This window comes from Amia ocellicauda, unplaced genomic scaffold (genome assembly GCF_036373705.1).
Source record: "Amia ocellicauda isolate fAmiCal2 unplaced genomic scaffold, fAmiCal2.hap1 HAP1_SCAFFOLD_174, whole genome shotgun sequence".
NCBI classification, from domain to species: domain Eukaryota; kingdom Metazoa; phylum Chordata; class Actinopteri; order Amiiformes; family Amiidae; genus Amia; species Amia ocellicauda.
In genome coordinates, this window is record NW_027102737.1 from 76,150 (window position 1) to 98,067 (window position 21,918).

Here is a 21,918-nt window from a genome sequence, read left to right on the forward strand (position 1 = left end):
GGTTCCATGGTGTAATGGTTAGCACTCTGGACTCTGAATCCAGCGATCCGAGTTCAAGTCTCGGTGGGACCTGGGCCCCATGGCTGGGGCAGCGGCGGCAAAGCGGTGGTCTCCCTGGGTGAGGGCCTGTGTCTGCGATCAGGGCCGTTTACGTTCTTCTTGGGAGGCTTGGAGACGAAGTGGCGAGACCTCCGGGTTGGTGTGCTGCGTTCACCTTCCTGAAACACCGAGGCCTGGGGCCCCCTGGTGGCGACTGCGTGGCTTTAACGGAGAAGGTGCCTGTGTTGAACCCTTCTTGGAAATAATGGTTTTCCCCGATCTATATAGAAGAGGATGGCTATTATTGTAACAACCAGACATTTGTGTCTGCACTGTCACTCACTCATCTATCTATCTCTATCTCTACAGTGGTAGAGGTCTCGCCTGCCACTCGGGATTCCTTTGCTTGATTCGCGGCCACTGGTTTTCTCCGATCTATATAGAAGAGGATGTCTTTTATTGTAACAACCAGACATTTGATTCTGCACTGTCACTCACTCACTCATCTATCTATCTATCTATCTATCTATCGACTATTGACTATCGACATTTGCTGTCTGCCGCTGTGATTGTTGGGAGTGAGTGTGGAGGTGCAGGTGTGCATGTTTGCTGCTGCCAGGTTTGTTTGTGGTTTTTCTCCTCTACTTTTTTCGTTCTTTCTTTCTTTCTTTCTGAATGTGTCTTTGACAGTTTTGTAAGAGGTTTTTCTGAAGAGTTTCCCCATGCTGAGCTGACTCCTGCAGTCAGCGAAGTGATCGGGATGTCTGGGGCTGAGTCGGGGAGGGGGGGAATCAGAGTTTTTTATTCGAGACTTTAACACGTCGGCATGGCGTTAAAGTGACCTCTGATGAGTTTTTGCCCCTGGAGGAGTGTGTTCTGGCGATCGGGCAAGTTGTCGGTTGTGAAAATATAAAGTCGGCAGCTCGTATGAGCGGGTCTGTTGTGCTGTTTCTGAGCAGCATTGAGTTGGTCTCGCGTATCGTTGAGACTGGTATAGTGATCGGTGGTGTTTTGATCAATGTCACCCCACTAGCAGCTCCGGCCAGGAGAGTTACTTTGTCTAATGTCCCTCGTTTTCTGTCAAACGACCTATTAGAGAGGGAACTGGCGAGACATGGGTGGATAATGTCGGGTTTGAAACGTATACCGCTGGGGTGTAAGTCACAGCAGTTGAAACATGTTGTTTCGTTCAGAAGGCAGGTATTCATGATTTTGAATGACATAAATGGGGATCTGAACATTGTGCTTAAGTTCAAGGTTGATGGCAATGATTATGTTGTCTTTGTCACATCTGATTCTATGAAGTGCTTCAACTGCGGTAATGAAGGCCACACTGTTAGGCATTGCCCCGAGAAGGATCAGGATGAGGGTGCTGGTCCCAGTCGACGGGGGGGTCAGCCCAAGCAGGCCAGGTCGGGGAGTGGTGAGCAGCCCGGCCGCCCTACTAGCGGAGCAGCCGAAGTGGCAGAGGAGGCGAGAAGAGGGGCTGCGGGGGAGGCTGTTGAAGAGAGTGAGGGTCTGAAGGTCCAGGTACAGGAGAGTGTGGGCGCTGAGAGGACTTCCGACCGCGGCGGTACCGTGCCGACTGTGGAGGTCCCAGGTGTTAGCGGTGTGTCAGCTAATGTTTGTGGAGCATCAGACAGTACGGATGACAGCCGTTTAACTGGACTGGATGGCAGTATACAGCAGCAGGATGGGGCATCAGGTAGTGGAGTGGGGGTGAGCAGCGAGAGGGCTGGTGACCAGACTGAAAAGATGGAGACTGTGAAGACAACACTGAGCAGTGTGTGGGACACGGGAATGGAAGTGGGGACGGATCCTGGTCAGGACAGCAGGATTTTTAAAGTGCCTGGGAAGAAACGCATTCGCAAATCTGAGGACGGTGCTTCTGCTAAAAAACGGAGTCCAGCTCCTGAGCCTTGATGAGTCAGTGTGCTCCCAGGAGATGCTCAAAGGAGCCTGCCTAAAACAGTGTGCTACCTAGAGATCCTGAAGTCACCCCCGCATCTCAAAAGCACCTGTGTTGCTCCCAGAAACAAAAGAGGAAAAACTGGAAAAACCAGTATACCAGTCAAGCAACTTAAGCTCAAGAAGGGAGGTAGCTTGACCAAGCCAGTTTAAGCTGACAAGTTACTGTGACTGCCTATATTGTTTTTCATTTGTTTGTTTTTTATGACATTGGAGTTACAAGGTTCTGCACTGAACACAAATCTACTAAGAAGTGTCTCCTTAAAACTCAACCATAAAAGTAAAATAATAATAAAATAAAAAACTTCAGAAGGAATTATTTTCAACTGAGAGTTTGCTTGTACACTGTTACTTAACAAAAATATATTACACTGCACACAAATTATTTCTGACCAATCCAACATGGCCAAACGATATAAACAATGCACTTTTCTTGAACAACCCTGAACACAACTTTATACAGCAGGTCACACATCCTATGCATCATTATTTTCAGAGAAGATGCGTTTTGGAGGAATAGAAAATAAAATCTAAACAATAACAAAAGGCTTCCAGCAAATGTGTTGCTTGGCCCCATAATAAGTATTTGAACTGTTTCAAAGTGAAAGCTTCAGACCATTTTGATGCGGTTTGCAAGTTAACAAGTTCTGCTGTCCAAACATGACACTATCCGTAAGTTAGCCACTCAAAGTGACTTAATCATACCCTGCAGAACATCCTTCGAAATTAAGCTTTTTCTATGATAGCCTGCAGTGGTTTTCAACCCTGATCCCGAAGGGCCTCCTCTGACTCCAGCAAGTCTGCAACAGCAGCCACACATTCCTCAGCCCAGTTAAAATGAGGCTCATTTTCACAAGTTAAACATTGTAGCGTAAGGTACACTTATAAATTTCAAGTAAAGAAGTGAATTTATAGTGTCACCTTATCACGAATCCTGGAATCTTGTAGAACTCAATTTCTGTAATAATTGGACGCAGACACCAATTCCAAAGATATAAATTGTCAAATTTATTCAAAACAAAGACTAAATGTAGCACTACACTAATTATACAAAAGGGAAGAACTAATTAAAATTCAACTCTAGATCAACAAATCACTTCCGTGACCAAATCAAAGACCATGGGATTTCATATGATAACACAATTCGATTAACAAAAAAGGTTATAAACACATTGACTACAATACCGGTTAGTAAGACGAAGGTGAGTCTCTCGTTAGTATTATTAGTCAGACATTAAATAACTACGCAGGTTAGTATTTATGTCAGGTAACTTCTCGTTATATATATATCAGTCTCATTTACGTTTAGGTGCCGAGAAAGATCCTATCATTACTTGTTACCACACTTTCCCTTAACTGATTATTATTCAATGATTTAGGATAGGCAGGGCCACCAATAATCTAATGTCTATTAACTTGTGTCAATTTCAGACTAAACAGTTAAACAGGAATGAGAAGATATTTCTCGACGTTGACAGATTTTATTTCTAAAATTATCAACAAAACAGTTTAATGCAACACACATTTATATTTAAGAAAACTAAATGATATTACACATTCTAGAGTTATGAATCACAGATTAACATTTCTAATTGATTTCTCAAATGTCATGAATCATGAACTCCAAACTGTTAAACTTATCTGAACTTCGTCGCAGAGAGGCCTCTCTGACTTCGGGCTCAGATAACAGCACACGGCACGAGGTCCGTGTGGTTTGGAACAAAGGCAGTCCGGTTCGGCTTTGTCCAAGAACTTCCACTCAGTCGATGCACCTGGAAATTGGGGTTTCTCGAAAGTAGTGTCGTTTCCAAACAGATTTTCCACTGGTTTGAAGGCTCCAAGTTTGTGCACAAAATCTTCTTTGAGGAAAGCAGGGCCCTGTTTGTTCCAAGGGTCAAGTTTCTTAAGACTCAAATAGCTATTTAAATGACTGACACTTTCGTATACAGTCGACTTAGTCAATTGTCCAGCTGTATTCACTCCACTGATCAGGTGGGCACAGGCGGGCAGCGCAGTCTGTAAAGTTCTTTATTTAATAAAGTCCTTTAAAAGAATTCTTCGTACGGCTCAATCTCCTTCTCCCAGTTTAACTCTTCTGTTGCTGGCAATGACTTGGTTGGTTTCTGGTTCCGGTTCTGGCAACAGAGCTACAGGTGGAGCTGTGGCAGCGAGTTACTGGTTCAGGTGAGAGAGAGAGAGAGAAAGACCGTCCGCTGTTCCTTATAGTCTGTCAGATCAATAGGTGATTGGTTCCTGAGTTCTTGAGATTGGATTTCGGTTTCAGCCCCCAGTGTCCTATTGGAGGGGGGCTTGATTTATGACTGATGTCAATCCATGCCATCTTTTGGAAATGCCGGTTGGCCCGGGTTCGTAGCTCTATGTCGGGATTTCGGCTCTCGTCCACTTCAAAGAGTTTTTATCACCTACAGGCCCCTTTCTCCAGACATCTCATAGCAGAATTCCAAACTATTTGGCCTCTTCTTGGTGCCATCCTCCCCAAAACTGTCACTTTGATGCAAACCAGTTCCAAGCTGATGAGCTAAGGAAATCTGATAACTTTGGGGGGGGAGAGGTCTTCTTTAGATCAGTGCTTCAGCTCAGAGCCCAAATGCTCTTATCAGGGACTCTGTTCCCAACATAACGCTACATGAGTAATCGGGCTCTAAATAGCCCCAGGCGTTTCTCCTGCAGTTCTTCCTTCTTTCCACTGCTAGCACTGCCTTTGTGAAGGCGGATGGGGCTTGTGAGAAGTCAACAGCGTGTCTACCGAAAAGGGTGTCTGACTCCTGGTTTTGGATCCGGAAGGGTTGATAACAAACTGAAACGGTTACAATATGATACTGCTTAAATTAACTGTGGATATAGATTGTGATCGTGCTCGGCTAAGGTGTGCTTTCAGTCCGCACACAAAACATTTCAGTCGTCTAATCAAATCGAATAAAACAGCGAGGATAGCATGTTCGATCCGTGTGCTATTGTTTTTCAACAAGTGTAATGCCCTTTGTAACGTTTAACCGATTCGTTGAATAGAGCTTGTTATAGGATATTGTGAACTGAACCTATTTTGCTGTGAATTTATATTGACTGCGAATAGTTTATTGTGTCTGGTCTCGGTCTGTCTGCACTAAATAAATGATTTGTATCAAGTCATTTTTTAGTATGTCTGTCTACTTTTTTACCTTGCGACTAAAGGCCACTTCATGCACTTCACACATTTGCCCTTTTAATTACTCCCTTACTGACATACTTTAACATGCAATGTGCGTGTGATAATAGTTTTAGCAGCCTGTTGCCATTCAGGTGAGACGATACCTAGAAAATCCGTTCTCAGGAGAATTGTGTTTCTTTGCTGATCACGTTCTATGTCGCTTTTTACACAGTTCTTACAAGTGGCACATTGGGGATGAGGAGCAGTGCATGCTGACCCGCATAGCTGTGGACTTCTGCATGGCATGGGGTCACAGGTCATTCCAAGTATTTCAAGACACGAGCAAATGTGTGGACACATTGCGTAGGTTGTGTTGGCCCAACCTTCACAGATTGTGCCAAGTCAAGTAGAGATGCATGTTGTCCTGTTCTAAAGTGACACGTCGTCAACAGCAAAAACATCTCTCAGAGTTCCAGGAATTCCTTGATTGCATTGCTTGCCTTTCCTCAGGAAGACAACACTTGCCAGGCTGGATATTTGCCAAAGGAAGCCAAGAGGACAGGACACCACACCTAGATGCAACTGCATATCTCATTGTCACCAGGAAGGCCCGCCGCAAGTGACCCACCACAGACAGCACTCTGGGCGCAACTTAGCTCACTCGGGACCTGGCCGTGCGACAGAGCGAGACGTGTGCGTAGAGAAGAAACCTTTGGCGTTAATGTGAGCATCAAGCTTGGTTCCATGGTGTAATGGTTAGCACTCTGGACTCTGAATCCAGCGATCCGAGTTCAAGTCTCGGTGGGACCTGGGCCCCATGGCTGGGGCAGCGGCGGCAAAGCGGTGGTCTCCCTGGGTGAGGGCCTGTGTCTGCGATCAGGGCCGTTTACGTTCTTCTTGGGAGGCTTGGAGACGAAGTGGCGAGACCTCCGGGTTGGCGTGCTGCGTTCACCTTCCTGAAACACCGAGGCCTGGGGCCCCCTGGTGGCGACTGCATGGCTTTAACGGAGAAGGTGCCTGTGTTGAACCCTTCTTGGAAATAATGGTTTTCCCCGATCTATATAGAAGAGGATGGCTATTATTGTAACAACATTTGTGTCTGCACTGTCACTCACTCATCTATCTATCTCTATCTCTACAGTGGTAGAGGTCTCGCCTGCCACTCGGGATTCCTTTGCTTGATTCGCGGCCACTGGTTTTCTCCGATCTATATAGAAGAGGATGTCTTTTATTGTAACAACAATTTGATTCTGCACTGTCACTCACTCACTCATCTATCTATCTATCTATCGACTATTGACTATCGACATTTGCTGTCTGCCGCTGTGATTGTTGGGAGTGAGTGTGGAGGTGCAGGTGTGCATGATTGCTGCTGCCAGGTTTGTTTGTGGTTTTTCTCCTCTACTTTTTTCGTTCTTTCTTTCTTTCTTTCTGAATGTGTCTTTGACAGTTTTGTAAGAGGTTTTTCTGAAGAGTTTCCCCATGCTGAGCTGACTCCTGCAGTCAGCGAAGTGATCGGGATGTCTGGGGCTGGGTCGGGGAGGGGGGGAATCAGAGTTTTTTATTCGAGACTTTAACACGTCGGCATGGCGTTAAAGTGACCTCTGATGAGTTTTTGCCCCTGGAGGAGTGTGTTCTGGTGATCGGGCAAGTTGTCGGTTGTGAAAATATAAAGTCGGCAGCTCGTATGAGCAGGTCTGTTGTGCTGTTTCTGAGCAGCATTGAGTTGGTCTCGCGTATCGTTGAGACTGGTATAGTGATCGGTGGTGTTTTGATCAATGTCACCCCACTAGCAGCTCCGGCCAGGAGAGTTACTTTGTCTAATGTCACTCGTTTTCTGTCAAACGACCTATTAGAGAGGGAACTGGCGAGACATGGGTGGATAATGTCGGGTTTGAAACGTATACCGCTGGGGTGTAAGTCACAGCAGTTGAAACATGTTGTTTCGTTCAGAAGGCAGGTATTCATGATTTTGAATGACATAAATGGGGATCTGAACATTGTGCTTAAGTTCAAGGTTGATGGCAATGATTATGTTGTCTTTGTCACATCTGATTCTATGAAGTGCTTCAACTGCGGTAATGAAGGCCACACTGTTAGGCATTGCCCCGAGAAGGATCAGGATGAGGGTGCTGGTCCCAGTCGACGGGGGGGTCAGCCCAAGCAGGCCAGGTCGGGGAGTGGTGAGCAGCCCGGCCGCCCTACTAGCGGAGCAGCCGAAGTGGCAGAGGAGGCGAGAAGAGGGGCTGCGGGGGAGGCTGTTGAAGAGAGTGAGGGTCTGGAGGTCCAGGTACAGGAGAGTGTGGGCGCTGAGAGGACTTCCGACCGCGGCGGTACCGTGCCGACTGTGGAGGTCCCAGGTGTTAGCGGTGTGTCAGCTAATGTTTGTGGAGCATCAGACAGTACGGATGACAGCCGTTTAACTGGACTGGATGGCAGTATACAGCAGCAGGACGGGGCATCAGGTAGTGGAGTGGGGGTGAGCAGCGAGAGGGCTGGTGACCAGACTGAAAAGATGGAGACTGTGAAGACAACACTGAGCAGTGTGTGGGACACGGGAATGGAAGTGGGGACGGATCCTGGTCAGGACAGCAGGGTTTTTAAAGTGCCTGGGAAGAAACGCATTCGCAAATCTGAGGACGGTGCTTCTGCTAAAAAACGGAGTCCAGCTCCTGAGCCTTGATGAGTCAGTGTGCTCCCAGGAGATGCTCAAAGGAGCCTGCCTAAAACAGTGTGCTACCTAGAGATCCTGAAGTCACCCCCGCAGGCTGTAGAGCAATACTCAAAAGCACCTGTGTTGCTCCCAGAAACAATAGAGGAAAAACTGGAAAAACCAGTATACCAGACAAGCAACTTAAGCTCAAGAAGGGAGGCAGCTTGACCAAGCCAGTTTAAGCTGACAAGTTACTGTGACTGCCTATATTGTTTTTCATTTGTTTGTTTTTTATGACATTGGAGTTACAAGGTTCTGCACTGAACACAAATCTACTAAGAAGTGTCTCCTTAAAACTCAACCATAAAAGTAAAATAATAATAAAATAAAAAACTTCAGAAGGAATTATTTTCAACTGAGAGTTTGCTTGTACACCGTTACTTAACAAAAATATATTACACTGCACACAAATTATTTCTGACCAATCCAACATGGCCAAACGATATAAACAATGCACTTTTCTTGAACAACCCTGAACACAACTTTATACAGCAGGTCACACATCCTATGCATCATTATTTTCAGAGAAGATGCGTTTTGGAGGAATAGAAAATAAAATCTAAACAATAACAAAAGGCTTCCAGCAAATGTGTTGCTTGGCCCCATAATAAGTATTTGAACTGTTTCAAAGTGAAAGCTTCAGACCATTTTGATGCAGTTTGCAAGTTAACAAGTTCTGCTGTCCAAACATGACACTATCCGTAAGTTAGCCACTCAAAGTGACTTAATCATACCCTGCAGAACATCCTTCGAAATTAAGCTTTTTCTATGATAGCCTGCAGTGGTTTTCAACCCTGATCCCGAAGGACCTCCTCTGACTCCAGCAAGTCTGCAACAGCAGCCACACATTCCTCAGCCCAGTTAAAATGAGGCTCATTTTCACAAGTTAAACATTGTAGCGTAAGGTACACTTATAAATTTCAAGTAAAGAAGTGAATTTATAGTGTCACCATATCACGAATCCTGGAATCTTGTAGAACTCAATTTCTGTAATAATTGGACGCAGACACCAATTCCAAAGATATAAATTGTCAAATTTATTCAAAACAAAGACTAAATGTAGCACTACACTAATTATACAAAAGGGAAGAACTAATTAAAATTCAACTCTAGATCAACAAATCACTTCCGTGACCAAATCAAAGACCATGGGATTTCATATGATAACACAAATCGATTAACAAAAAAGGTTATAAACACATTGACTACAATACCGGTTAGTAAGACGAAGGTGAGTCTCTCGTTAGTATTATTAGTCAGACATTAAATAACTACGCAGGTTAGTATTTATGTCAGGTAACTTCTCGTTATATATATATCAGTCTCATTTACGTTTAGGTGCCGAGAAAGATCCTATCATTACTTGTTACCACACTTTCCCTTAACTGATTATTATTCAATGATTTAGGATAGGCAGGGCCACCAATAATCTAATGTCTATTAACTTGTGTCAATTTCAGACTAAACAGTTAAACAGGAATGAGAAGATATTTCTCGACGTTGACAGATTTTATTTCTAAAATTATCAACAAAACAGTTTAATGCAACACACATTTATATTTAAGAAAACTAAATGATATTACACATTCTAGAGTTATGAATCACAGATTAACATTTCTAATTGATTTCTCAAATGTCATGAATCATGAACTCCAAACTGTTAAACTTATCTGAACTTCATCGCAGAGAGGCCTCTCTGGCTTCGGGCTCAGATAACAGCACACGGCACGAGGTCCGTGTGGTTTGGAACAAAGGCAGTCCGGTTCGGCTTTGTCCAAGAACTTCCACTCAGTCGATGCACCTGGAAATTGGGGTTTCTCGAAAGTAGTGTCGTTTTCAAACAGAATTTCCACTGGTTTGAAGGCTCCAAGGTTGTGCACAAAATCTTCTTTGAGGAAAGTAGGGCCCTGTTTGTTCCAAGGGTCAAGTTTCTTAAGACTCAAATAACTATTTAAATGACTGACACTTTCGTATACAGTCGACTTAGTCAATTGTCCAGCTGTATTCACTCCACTGATCAGGTGGGCACAGGCGGGCAGCGCAGTCTGTAAAGTTCTTTATTTAATAAAGTCCTTTAAAAGAATTCTTCGTACGGCTCAATCTCCTTCTCCCAGTTTAACTCTTCTGTTGCCGGCAATGACTTGGTTGGTTTCTGGTTCCGGTTCTGGCAACAGAACTACAGGTTGAGCTGTGGCAGCGAGTTACTGGTTCAGGTGAGAGAGAGAGAGAGAAAGACCGTCCGCTGTTCCTTATAGTCTGTCAGATCAATAGGTGATTGGTTCCTGAGTTCTTGAGATTGGATTTCGGTTTCAGCCCCCAGTGTCCTATTGGAGGGGGGCTTGATTTATGACTGATGTCAATCCATGCCATCTTTTGGAAATGCCGGTTGGCCCGGGTTCGTAGCTCTATGTCGGGATTTCGGCTCTCGTCCACTTCAAAGAGTTTTTATCACCTACAGGCCCCTTTCTCCAGACATCTCATAGCAGAATTCCAAACTATTTGGCCTCTTCTTGGTGCCATCCTCCCCAAAACTGTCACTTTGATGCAAACCAGTTCCAAGCTGATGAGCTAAGGAAATCTGATAACTTTGGGGGGGGAGAGGTCTTCTTTAGATCAGTGCTTCAGCTCAGAGCCCAAATGCTCTTATCAGGGACTCTGTTCCCAACATAACGCTACATGAGTAATCGGGCTCTAAATAGCCCCAGGCGTTTCTCCTGCAGTTCTTCCTTCTTTCCACTGCTAGCACTGCCTTTGTGAAGGCGGATGGGGCTTGTGAGAAGTCAACAGCGTGTCTACCGAAAAGGGTGTCTGACTCCTGGTTTTGGATCCGGAAGGGTTGATAACAAACTGAAACGGTTACAATATGATACTGCTTAAATTAACTGTGGATATAGATTGTGATCGTGCTCGGCTAAGGTGTGCTTTCAGTCCGCACACAAAACATTTCAGTCGTCTAATCAAATCGAATAAAACAGCGAGGATAGCATGTTCGATCCGTGTGCTATTGTTTTTCAACAAGTGTAATGCCCTTTGTAACGTTTAACCGATTCGTTGAATAGAGCTTGTTATAGGATATTGTGAACTGAACCTATTTTGCTGTGAATTTATATTGAGTGCGAATAGTTTATTGTGTCTGGTCGCGGTCTGTCTGCACTAAATAAATGATTTGTATCAAGTCATTTTTTAGTTTGTCTGTCTACTTTTTTACCTTGCGACTAAAGGCCACTCCTTGCACTTCACACATTTGCCCTTTTAATTACTCCCTTACTGACATACTTTAACATGCAATGTGCGTGTGATAATAGTTTTAGCAGCCTGTTGCCATTCAGGTGAGACGATACCTAGATACCTAGATACCTATACCACTGGTTTTCTCCGATCTATATAGAAGAGGATGTCTTTTATTGTAACAACCAGACATTTGATTCTGCACTGTCACTCACTCACTCATCTATCTATCTATCTATCTATCTATCGACTATTGACTATCGACATTTGCTGTCTGCCGCTGTGATTGTTGGGAGTGAGTGTGGAGGTGCAGGTGTGCATGTTTGCTGCTGCCAGGTTTGTTTGTGGTTTTTCTCCTCTACTTTTTTCGTTCTTTCTTTCTTTCTTTCTGAATGTGTCTTTGACAGTTTTGTAAGAGGTTTTTCTGAAGAGTTTCCCCATGCTGAGCTGACTCCTGCAGTCAGTGAAGTGATCGGGATGTCTGGGGCTGGGTCGGGGAGGGGGGGAATCAGAGTTTTTTATTCGAGACTTTAACACGTCGGCATGGCGTTAAAGTGACCTCTGATGAGTTTTTGCCCCTGGAGGAGTGTGTTCTGGCGATCGGGCAAGTTGTCGGTTGTGAAAATATAAAGTCGGCAGCTCGTATGAGCGGGTCTGTTGTGCTGTTTCTGAGCAGCATTGAGTTGGTCTCGCGTATCGTTGAGACTGGTATAGTGATCGGTGGTGTTTTGATCAATGTCACCCCACTAGCAGCTCCGGCCAGGAGAGTTACTTTGTCTAATGTCCCTCGTTTTCTGTCAAACGACCTATTAGAGAGGGAACTGGCGAGACATGGGTGGATAATGTTGGGTTTGAAACGTATACCGCTGGGGTGTAAGTCACAGCAGTTGAAACATGTTGTTTCGTTCAGAAGGCAGGTATTCATGATTTTGAATGACATAAATGGGGATCTGAACATTGTGCTTAAGTTCAAGGTTGATGGCAATGATTATGTTGTCTTTGTCACATCTGATTCTATGAAGTGCTTCAACTGCGGTAATGAAGGCCACACTGTTAGGCATTGCCCCGAGAAGGATCAGGATGAGGGTGCTGGTCCCAGTCGACGGGGGGGTCAGCCCAACCAGGCCAGGTCGGGGAGTGGTGAGCAGCCCGGCCGCCCTACTAGCGGAGCAGCCGAAGTGGCAGAGGAGGCGAGAAGAGGGGCTGCGGGGGAGGCTGTTGAAGAGAGTGAGGGTCTGGAGGTCCAGGTACAGGAGAGTGTGGGCGCTGAGAGGACTTCCGACCGCGGCGGTACCGTGCCGACTGTGGAGGTCCCAGGTATTAGCGGTGTGTCAGCTAATGTTTGTGGAGCATCAGACAGTACGGATGACAGCCGTTTAACTGGACTGGATGGCAGTATACAGCAGCAGGACGGGGCATCAGGTAGTGGAGTGGGGGTGAGCAGCGAGAGGGCTGGTGACCAGACTGAAAAGATGGAGACTGTGAAGACAACACTGAGCAGTGTGTGGGACACGGGAATGGAAGTGGGGACGGATCCTGGTCAGGACAGCAGGGTTTTTAAAGTGCCTGGGAAGAAACGCATTCGCAAATCTGAGGACGGTGCTTCTGCTAAAAAACGGAGTCCAGCTCCTGAGCCTTGATGAGTCAGTGTGCTCCCAGGAGATGCTCAAAGGAGCCTGCCTAAAACAGTGTGCTACCTAGAGATCCTGAAGTCACCCCCGCAGGCTGTAGAGCAATACTCAAAAGCACCTGTGTTGCTCCCAGAAACAAAAGAGGAAAAACTGGAAAAACCAGTATACCAGTCAAGCAACTTAAGCTCAAGAAGGGAGGCAGCTTGACCAAGCCAGTTTAAGCTGACAAGTTACTGTGACTGCCTATATTGTTTTTCATTTGTTTGTTTTTTATGACATTGGAGTTACAAGGTTCTGCACTGAACACAAATCTACTAAGAAGTGTCTCCTTAAAACTCAACCATAAAAGTAAAATAATAATAAAATAAAAAACTTCAGAAGGAATTATTTTCAACTGAGAATTTGCTTGTACACTGTTACTTAACAAAAATATATTACACTGCACACAAATTATTTCTGACCAATCCAACATGGCCAAACGATATAAACAATGCACTTTTCTTGAACAACCCTGAACACAACTTTATACAGCAGGTCACACATCCTATGCATCATTATTTTCAGAGAAGATGCGTTTTGGAGGAATAGAAAATAAAATCTAAACAATAACAAAAGGCTTCCAGCAAATGTGTTGCTTGGCCCCATAATAAGTATTTGAACTGTTTCAAAGTGAAAGATTCAGACCATTTTGATGCGGTTTGCAAGTTAACAAGTTCTGCTGTCCAAACATGACACTATCCGTAAGTTAGCCACTCAAAGTGACTTAATCATACCCTGCAGAACATCCTTCAAAATTAAGCTTTTTCTATGATAGCCTGCAGTGGTTTTCAACCCTGATCCCGAAGGGCCTCCTCTGACTCCAGCAAGTCTGCAACAGCAGCCACACATTCCTCAGCCCAGTTAAAATGAGGCTCATTTTCACAAGTTAAACATTGTAGCGTAAGGTACACTTATAAATTTCAAGTAAAGAAGTGAATTTATAGTGTCACCTTATCACGAATCCTGGAATCTTGTAGAACTCAATTTCTGTAATAATTGGACGCACACACCAATTCCAAAGATATAAATTGTCAAATTTATTCAAAACAAAGACTAAATGTAGCACTACACTAATTATACAAAAGGGAAGAACTAATTAAAATTCAACTCTAGATCAACAAATCACTTCCGTGACCAAATCAAAGACCATGGGATTTCATATGATAACACAAATCGATTAACAAAAAAGGTTATAAACACATTGACTACAATACCGGTTAGTAAGACGAAGGTGAGTCTCTCGTTAGTATTATTAGTCAGACATTAAATAACTACGCAGGTTAGAATTTATGTCAGGTAACTTCTCGTTATATATATATCAGTCTCATTTACGTTTAGGTGCCGAGAAAGATCCTATCATTACTTGTTACCACACTTTCCCTTAACTGATTATTATTCAATGATTTAGGATAGGCAGGGCCACCAATAATCTAATGTCTATTAACTTGTGTCAATTTCAGACTAAACAGTTAAACAGGAATGAGAAGATATTTCTCGACGTTGACAGATTTTATTTCTAAAATTATCAACAAAACAGTTTAATGCAACACACATTAATATTTAAGAAAACTAAATGATATTACACATTCTAGAGTTATGAATCACAGATTAACATTTCTAATTGATTTCTCAAATGTCATGAATCATGAACTCCAAACTGTTAAACTTATCTGAACTTCGTCGCAGAGAGGCCTCTCTGGCTTCGGGCTCAGATAACAGCACACGGCACGAGGTCCGTGTGGTTTGGAACAAAGGCAGTCCGGTTCGGCTTTGTCCAAGAACTTCCACTCAGTCGATGCACCTGGAAATTGGGGTTTCTCGAAAGTAGTGTCGTTTCCAAACAGATTTTCCACTGGTTTGAAGGCTCCAAGGTTGTGCACAAAATCTTCTTTGAGGAAAGCAGGGCCCTGTTTGTTCCAAGGGTCAAGTTTCTTAAGACTCAAATAGCTATTTAAATGACTGACACTTTCGTATACAGTCGACTTAGTCAATTGTCCAGCTGTATTCACTCCACTGATCAGGTGGGCACAGGCGGGCAGCGCAGTCTGTAAAGTTCTTTATTTAATAAAGTCCTTTAAAAGAATTCTTCGTACGGCTCAATCTCCTTCTCCCAGTTTAACTCTTCTGTTGCCGGCAAAGACTTGGTTGGTTTCTGGTTCCGGTTCTGGCAACAGAGCTACAGGTTGAGCTGTGGCAGCGAGTTACTGGTTCAGGTGAGAGAGAGAGAGAGAAAGACCGTCCGCTGTTCCTTATAGTCTGTCAGATCAATAGGTGATTGGTTCCTGAGTTCTTGAGATTGGATTTCGGTTTCAGCCCCCAGTGTCCTATTGGAGGGGGGCTTGATTTATGACTGATGTCAATCCATGCCATCTTTTGGAAATGCCGGTTGGCCCGGGTTCGTAGCTCTATGTCGGGATTTCGGCTCTCGTCCACTTCAAAGAGTTTTTATCACCTACAGGCCCCTTTCTCCAGACATCTCATAGCAGAATTCCAAACTATTTGGCCTCTTCTTGGTGCCATCCTCCCCAAAACTGTCACTTTGATGCAAACCAGTTCCAAGCTGATGAGCTAAGGAAATCTGATAACTTTGGGGGGGGAGAGGTCTTCTTTAGATCAGTGCTTCAGCTCAGAGCCCAAATGCTCTTATCAGGGACTCTGTTCCCAACATAACGCTACATGAGTAATCGGGCTCTAAATAGCCCCAGGCGTTTCTCCTGCAGTTCTTCCTTCTTTCCACTGCTAGCACTGCCTTTGTGAAGGCGGATGGGGCTTGTGAGAAGTCAACAGCGTGTCTACCGAAAAGGGTGTCTGACTCCTGGTTTTGGATCCGGAAGGGTTGATAACAAACTGAAACGGTTACAATATGATACTGCTTAAATTAACTGTGGATATAGATTGTGATCGTGCTCGGCTAAGGTGTGCTTTCAGTCCGCACACAAAACATTTCAGTCGTCTAATCAAATCGAATAAAACAGCGAGGATAGCATGTTCGATCCGTGTGCTATTGTTTTTCAACAAGTGTAATGCCCTTTGTAACGTTTAACCGATTCGTTGAATAGAGCTTGTTATAGGATATTGTGAACTGAACCTATTTTGCTGTGAATTTATATTGAGTGCGAATAGTTTATTGTGTCTGGTCGCGGTCTGTCTGCACTAAATAAATGATTTGTATCAAGTCATTTTTTAGTTTGTCTGTCTACTTTTTTACCTTGCGACTAAAGGCCACTCCTTGCACTTCACACATTTGCCCTTTTAATTACTCCCTTACTGACATACTTTAACATGCAATGTGCGTGTGATAATAGTTTTAGCAGCCTGTTGCCATTCAGGTGAGACGATACCTAGAAAATCCGTTCTCAGGAGAATTGTGTTTCTTTGCTGATCACGTTCTATGTCGCTTTTTACACAGTTCTTACAAGTGGCACATTGGGGATGAGGAGCAGTGCATGCTGACCCGCATAGCTGTGGACTTCTGCATGGCATGGGGTCACAGGTCATTCCAAGTATTTCAAGACACGAGCAAATGTGTGGACACATTGCGTAGGTTGTGTTGGCCCAACCCTCACAGATTGTGCCAAGTCAAGTAGAGATGCATGTTGTCCTGTTCTAAAGTGACACGTCGTCAACAGCAAAAACATCTCTCAGAGTTCCAGGAATTCCTTGATTGCATTGCTTGCCTTTCCTCAGGAAGACAACACTTGCCAGGCTGGATATTTGCCAAAGGAAGCCAAGAGGACAGGACACCACACCTAGATGCAACTGCATATCTCATTGTCACCAGGAAGGCCCGCCGCAAGTGACCCACCACAGACAGCACTCTGGGCGCAACTTGGCTCACTCGGGACCTGGCCGTGCGACAGAGCGAGACGTGTGCGTAGAGCAGAGACCTTTAGCACAAGCATCAAGCTTGGTTCCATGGTGTAATGGTTAGCACTATGGACTCTGAATCCAGCGATCCGAGTTCAAGTCTCGGTGGGACCTGGGCCCCATGGCTGGGGCAGCGGCGGCAAAGCGGTGGTCTCCCTGGGTGAGGGCCTGTGTCTGCGATCAGGGCCGTTTACGTTCTTCTTGGGAGGCTTGGAGACGAAGTGGCGAGACCTCCGGGTTGGCGTGCTGCGTTCACCTTCCTGAAACACCGAGGCCTGGGGCCCCCTGGTGGCGACTGCGTGGCTTTAACGGAGAAGGTGCCTGTGTTGAACCCTTCTTGGAAATAATGGTTTTCCCCGATCTATATAGAAGAGGATGGCTATTATTGTAACAACCAGACATTTGTGTCTGCACTGTCACTCACTCATCTATCTATCTCTATCTCTACAGTGGTAGAGGTCTCGCCTGCCACTCGGGATTCCTTTGCTTGATTCGCGGCCACTGGTTTTCTCCGATCTATATAGAAGAGGATGTCTTTTATTGTAACAACCAGACATTTGATTCTGCACTGTCACTCACTCACTCATCTATCTATCTATCTATCTATCTATCGACTATTGACTATCGACATTTGCTGTCTGCCGCTGTGATTGTTGGGAGTGAGTGTGGAGGTGCAGGTGTGCATGTTTGCTGCTGCCAGGTTTGTTTGTGGTTTTTCTCCTCTACTTTTTTCGTTCTTTCTTTCTTTCTTTCTGAATGTGTCTTTGACAGTTTTGTAAGAGGTTTTTCTGAAGAGTTTCCCCATGCTGAGCTGACTCCTGCAGTCAGCGAAGCGATCGGGATGTCTGGGGCTGGGTCGGGGAGGGGGGGAATCAGAGTTTTTTATTCGAGACTTTAACACGTCGGCATGGCGTTAAAGTGACCTCTGATGAGTTTTTGCCCGTGGAGGAGTGTGTTCTGGCGATCGGGCAAGTTGTCGGTTGTGAAAATATAAAGTCGGCAGCTCGTATGAGCGGGTCTGTTGTGCTGTTTCTGAGCAGCATTGAGTTGGTCTCGCGTATCGTTGAGACTGGTATAGTGATCGGTGGTGTTTTGATCAATGTCACCCCACTAGCAGCTCCGGCCAGGAGAGTTACTTTGTCTAATGTCCCTCGTTTTCTGTCAAACGACCTATTAGAGAGGGAACTGGCGAGACATGGGTGGATAATGTCGGGTTTGAAACGTATACCGCTGGGGTGTAAGTCACAGCAGTTGAAACATGTTGTTTCGTTCAGAAGGCAGGTATTCATGATTTTGAATGACATAAATGGGGATCTGAACATTGTGCTTAAGTTCAAGGTTGATGGCAATGATTATGTTGTCTTTGTCACATCTGATTCTATGAAGTGCTTCAACTGCGGTAATGAAGGCCACACTGTTAGGCATTGCCCCGAGAAGGATCAGGATGAGGGTGCTGGTCCCAGTCGACGGGGGGGTCAGCCCAAGCAGGCCAGGTCGGGGAGTGGTGAGCAGCCCGGCCGCCCTACTAGCGGAGCAGCCGAAGTGGCAGAGGAGGCGAGAAGAGGGGCTGCGGGGGAGGCTGTTGAAGAGAGTGAGGGTCTGGAGGTCAAGGTACAGGAGAGTGTGGGCGCTGAGAGGACTTCCGACCGCGGCGGTACCGTGCCGACTGTGGAGGTCCCAGGTGTTAGCGGTGTGTCAGCTAATGTTTGTGGAGCATCAGACAGTACGGATGACAGCCGTTTAACTGGACTGGATGGCAGTATACAGCAGCAGGACGGGGCATCAGGTAGTGGAGTGGGGGTGAGCAGCGAGAGGGCTGGTGACCAGACTGAAAAGATGGAGACTGTGAAGACAACACTGAGCAGTGTGTGGGACACGGGAATGGAAGTGGGGACGGATCCTGGTCAGGACAGCAGGGTTTTTAAAGTGCCTGGGAAGAAACGCATTCGCAAATCTGAGGACGGTGCTTCTGCTAAAAAACGGAGTCCAGCTCCTGAGCCTTGATGAGTCAGTGTGCTCCCAGGAGATGCTCAAAGGAGCCTGCCTAAAACAGTGTGCTACCTAGAGATCCTGAAGTCACCCCCGCAACTCAAAAGCACCTGTGTTGCTCCCAGAAACAAAAGAGGAAAAACTGGAAAAACCAGTATACCAGTCAAGCAACTTAAGCTCAAGAAGGGAGGCAGCTTGACCAAGCCAGTTTAAGCTGACAAGTTACTGTGACTGCCTATATTGTTTTTCATTTGTTTGTTTTTTATGACATTGGAGTTACAAGGTTCTGCACTGAACACAAATCTACTAAGAAGTGTCTCCTTAAAACTCAACCATAAAAGTAAAATAATAATAAAATAAAAAACTTCAGAAGGAATTATTTTCAACTGAGAGTTTGCTTGTACACTGTTACTTAACAAAAATATATTACACTGCACACAAATTATTTCTGACCAATCCAACATGGCCAAACGATATAAACAATGCACTTTTCTTGAACAACCCTGAACACAACTTTATACAGCAGGTCACACATCCTATGCATCATTATTTTCAGAGAAGATGCGTTTTGGAGGAATAGAAAATAAAATCTAAACAATAACAAAAGGCTTCCAGCAAATGTGTTGCTTGGCCCCATAATAAGTATTTGAACTGTTTCAAAGTGAAAGCTTCAGACCATTTTGATGCGGTTTGCAAGTTAACAAGTTCTGCTGTCCAAACATGACACTATCCGTAAGTTAGCCACTCAAAGTGACTTAATCATACCCTGCAGAACATCCTTCGAAATTAAGCTTTTTCTATGATAGCCTGCAGTGGTTTTCAACCCTGATCCCGAAGGGCCTCCTCTGACTCCAGCAAGTCTGCAACAGCAGCCACACATTCCTCAGCCCAGTTAAAATGAGGCTCATTTTCACAAGTTAAACATTGTAGCGTAAGGTACACTTATAAATTTCAAGTAAAGAAGTGAATTTATAGTGTCACCATATCACGAATCCTGGAATCTTGTAGAACTCAATTTCTGTAATAATTGGACGCAGACACCAATTCCAAAGATATAAATTGTCAAATTTATTCAAAACAAAGACTAAATGTAGCACTACACTAATTATACAAAAGGGAAGAACTAATTAAAATTCAACTCTAGATCAACAAATCACTTCCGTGACCAAATCAAAGACCATGGGATTTCATATGATAACACAAATCGATTAACAAAAAAGGTTATAAACACATTGACTACAATACCGGTTAGTAAGACGAAGGTGAGTCTCTCGTTAGTATTATTAGTCAGACATTAAATAACTACGCAGGTTAGTATTTATGTCAGGTAACTTCTCGTTATATATATATCAGTCTCATTTACGTTTAGGTGCCGAGAAAGATCCTATCATTACTTGTTACCACACTTTCCCTTAACTGATTATTATTCAATGATTTAGGATAGGCAGGGCCACCAATAATCTAATGTCTATTAACTTGTGTCAATTTCAGACTAAACAGTTAAACAGGAATGAGAAGATATTTCTCGACGTTGACAGATTTTATTTCTAAAATTATCAACAAAACAGTTTAATGCAACACACATTTATATTTAAGAAAACTAAATGATATTACACATTCTAGAGTTATGAATCACAGATTAACATTTCTAATTGATTTCTCAAATGTCATGAATCATGAACTCCAAACTGTTAAACTTATCTGAACTTCGTCGCAGAGAGGCCTCTCTGGCTTCGGGCTCAGATAACAGCACACGGCACGAGGTCCGTGTGGTTTGGAACAAAGGCAGTCCGGTTCGGCTTTGTCCAAGAACTTCCACTCAGTCGATGCACCTGGAAATTGGGGTTTCTCGAAAGTAGTGTCGTTTCCAAACAGATTTTCCACTGGTTTGAAGGCTCCAAGGTTGTGCACAAAATCTTCTTTGAGGAAAGCAGGGCCCTGTTTGTTCCAAGGGTCAAGTTTCTTAAGACTCAAATAGCTATTTAAATGACTGACACTTTCGTATACAGTCGACTTAGTCAATTGTCCAGCTGTATTCACTCCACTGATCAGGTGGGCACAGGCGGGCAGCGCAGTCTGTAAAGTTCTTTATTTAATAAAGTCCTTTAAAAGAATTCTTCGTACGGCTCAATCTCCTTCTCCCAGTTTAACTCTTCTGTTGCCGGCAAAGACTTGGTTGGTTTCTGGTTCCGGTTCTGGCAACAGAGCTACAGGTTGAGCTGTGGCAGCGAGTTACTGGTTCAGGTGAGAGAGAGAGAGAGAAAGACCGTCCGCTGTTCCTTATAGTCTGTCAGATCAATAGGTGATTGGTTCCTGAGTTCTTGAGATTGGATTTCGGTTTCAGCCCCCAGTGTCCTATTGGAGGGGGGCTTGATTTATGACTGATGTCAATCCATGCCATCTTTTGGAAATGCCGGTTGGCCCGGGTTCGTAGCTCTATGTCGGGATTTCGGCTCTCGTCCACTTCAAAGAGTTTTTATCACCTACAGGCCCCTTTCTCCAGACATCTCATAGCAGAATTCCAAACTATTTGGCCTCTTCTTGGTGCCATCCTCCCCAAAACTGTCACTTTGATGCAAACCAGTTCCAAGCTGATGAGCTAAGGAAATCTGATAACTTTGGGGGGGGAGAGGTCTTCTTTAGATCAGTGCTTCAGCTCAGAGCCCAAATGCTCTTATCAGGGACTCTGTTCCCAACATAACGCTACATGAGTAATCGGGCTCTAAATAGCCCCAGGCGTTTCTCCTGCAGTTCTTCCTTCTTTCCACTGCTAGCACTGCCTTTGTGAAGGCGGATGGGGCTTGTGAGAAGTCAACAGCGTGTCTACCGAAAAGGGTGTCTGACTCCTGGTTTTGGATCCGGAAGGGTTGATAACAAACTGAAACGGTTACAATATGATACTGCTTAAATTAACTGTGGATATAGATTGTGATCGTGCTCGGCTAAGGTGTGCTTTCAGTCCGCACACAAAACATTTCAGTCGTCTAATCAAATCGAATAAAACAGCGAGGATAGCATGTTCGATCCGTGTGCTATTGTTTTTCAACAAGTGTAATGCCCTTTGTAACGTTTAACCGATTCGTTGAATAGAGCTTGTTATAGGATATTGTGAACTGAACCTATTTTGCTGTGAATTTATATTGAGTGCGAATAGTTTATTGTGTCTGGTCGCGGTCTGTCTGCACTAAATAAATGATTTGTATCAAGTCATTTTTTAGTTTGTCTGTCTACTTTTTTACCTTGCGACTAAAGGCCACTCCTTGCACTTCACACATTTGCCCTTTTAATTACTCCCT

General features: G+C 44.5%; 3 non-coding genes across 3 annotated transcripts; all 3 read left to right on the forward strand.

The window, feature by feature from the left end:
* Window positions 1–72, forward strand: trnaq-cug (transfer RNA glutamine (anticodon CUG)). The gene has a single exon. It is a non-coding gene; the product is annotated as a tRNA-Gln (tRNA).
* A 5,821-nt stretch (window positions 73–5,893) lies between these two features.
* On the forward strand, window positions 5,894–5,965 carry trnaq-cug (transfer RNA glutamine (anticodon CUG)). Its single transcript has one exon. It is a non-coding gene; the product is annotated as a tRNA-Gln (tRNA).
* Window positions 5,966–16,675: 10,710 nt separating this feature from the next.
* trnaq-cug (transfer RNA glutamine (anticodon CUG)) lies at window positions 16,676–16,747 on the forward strand. The gene has a single exon. It is a non-coding gene; the product is annotated as a tRNA-Gln (tRNA).
* Window positions 16,748–21,918: the final 5,171 nt, after the last annotated feature.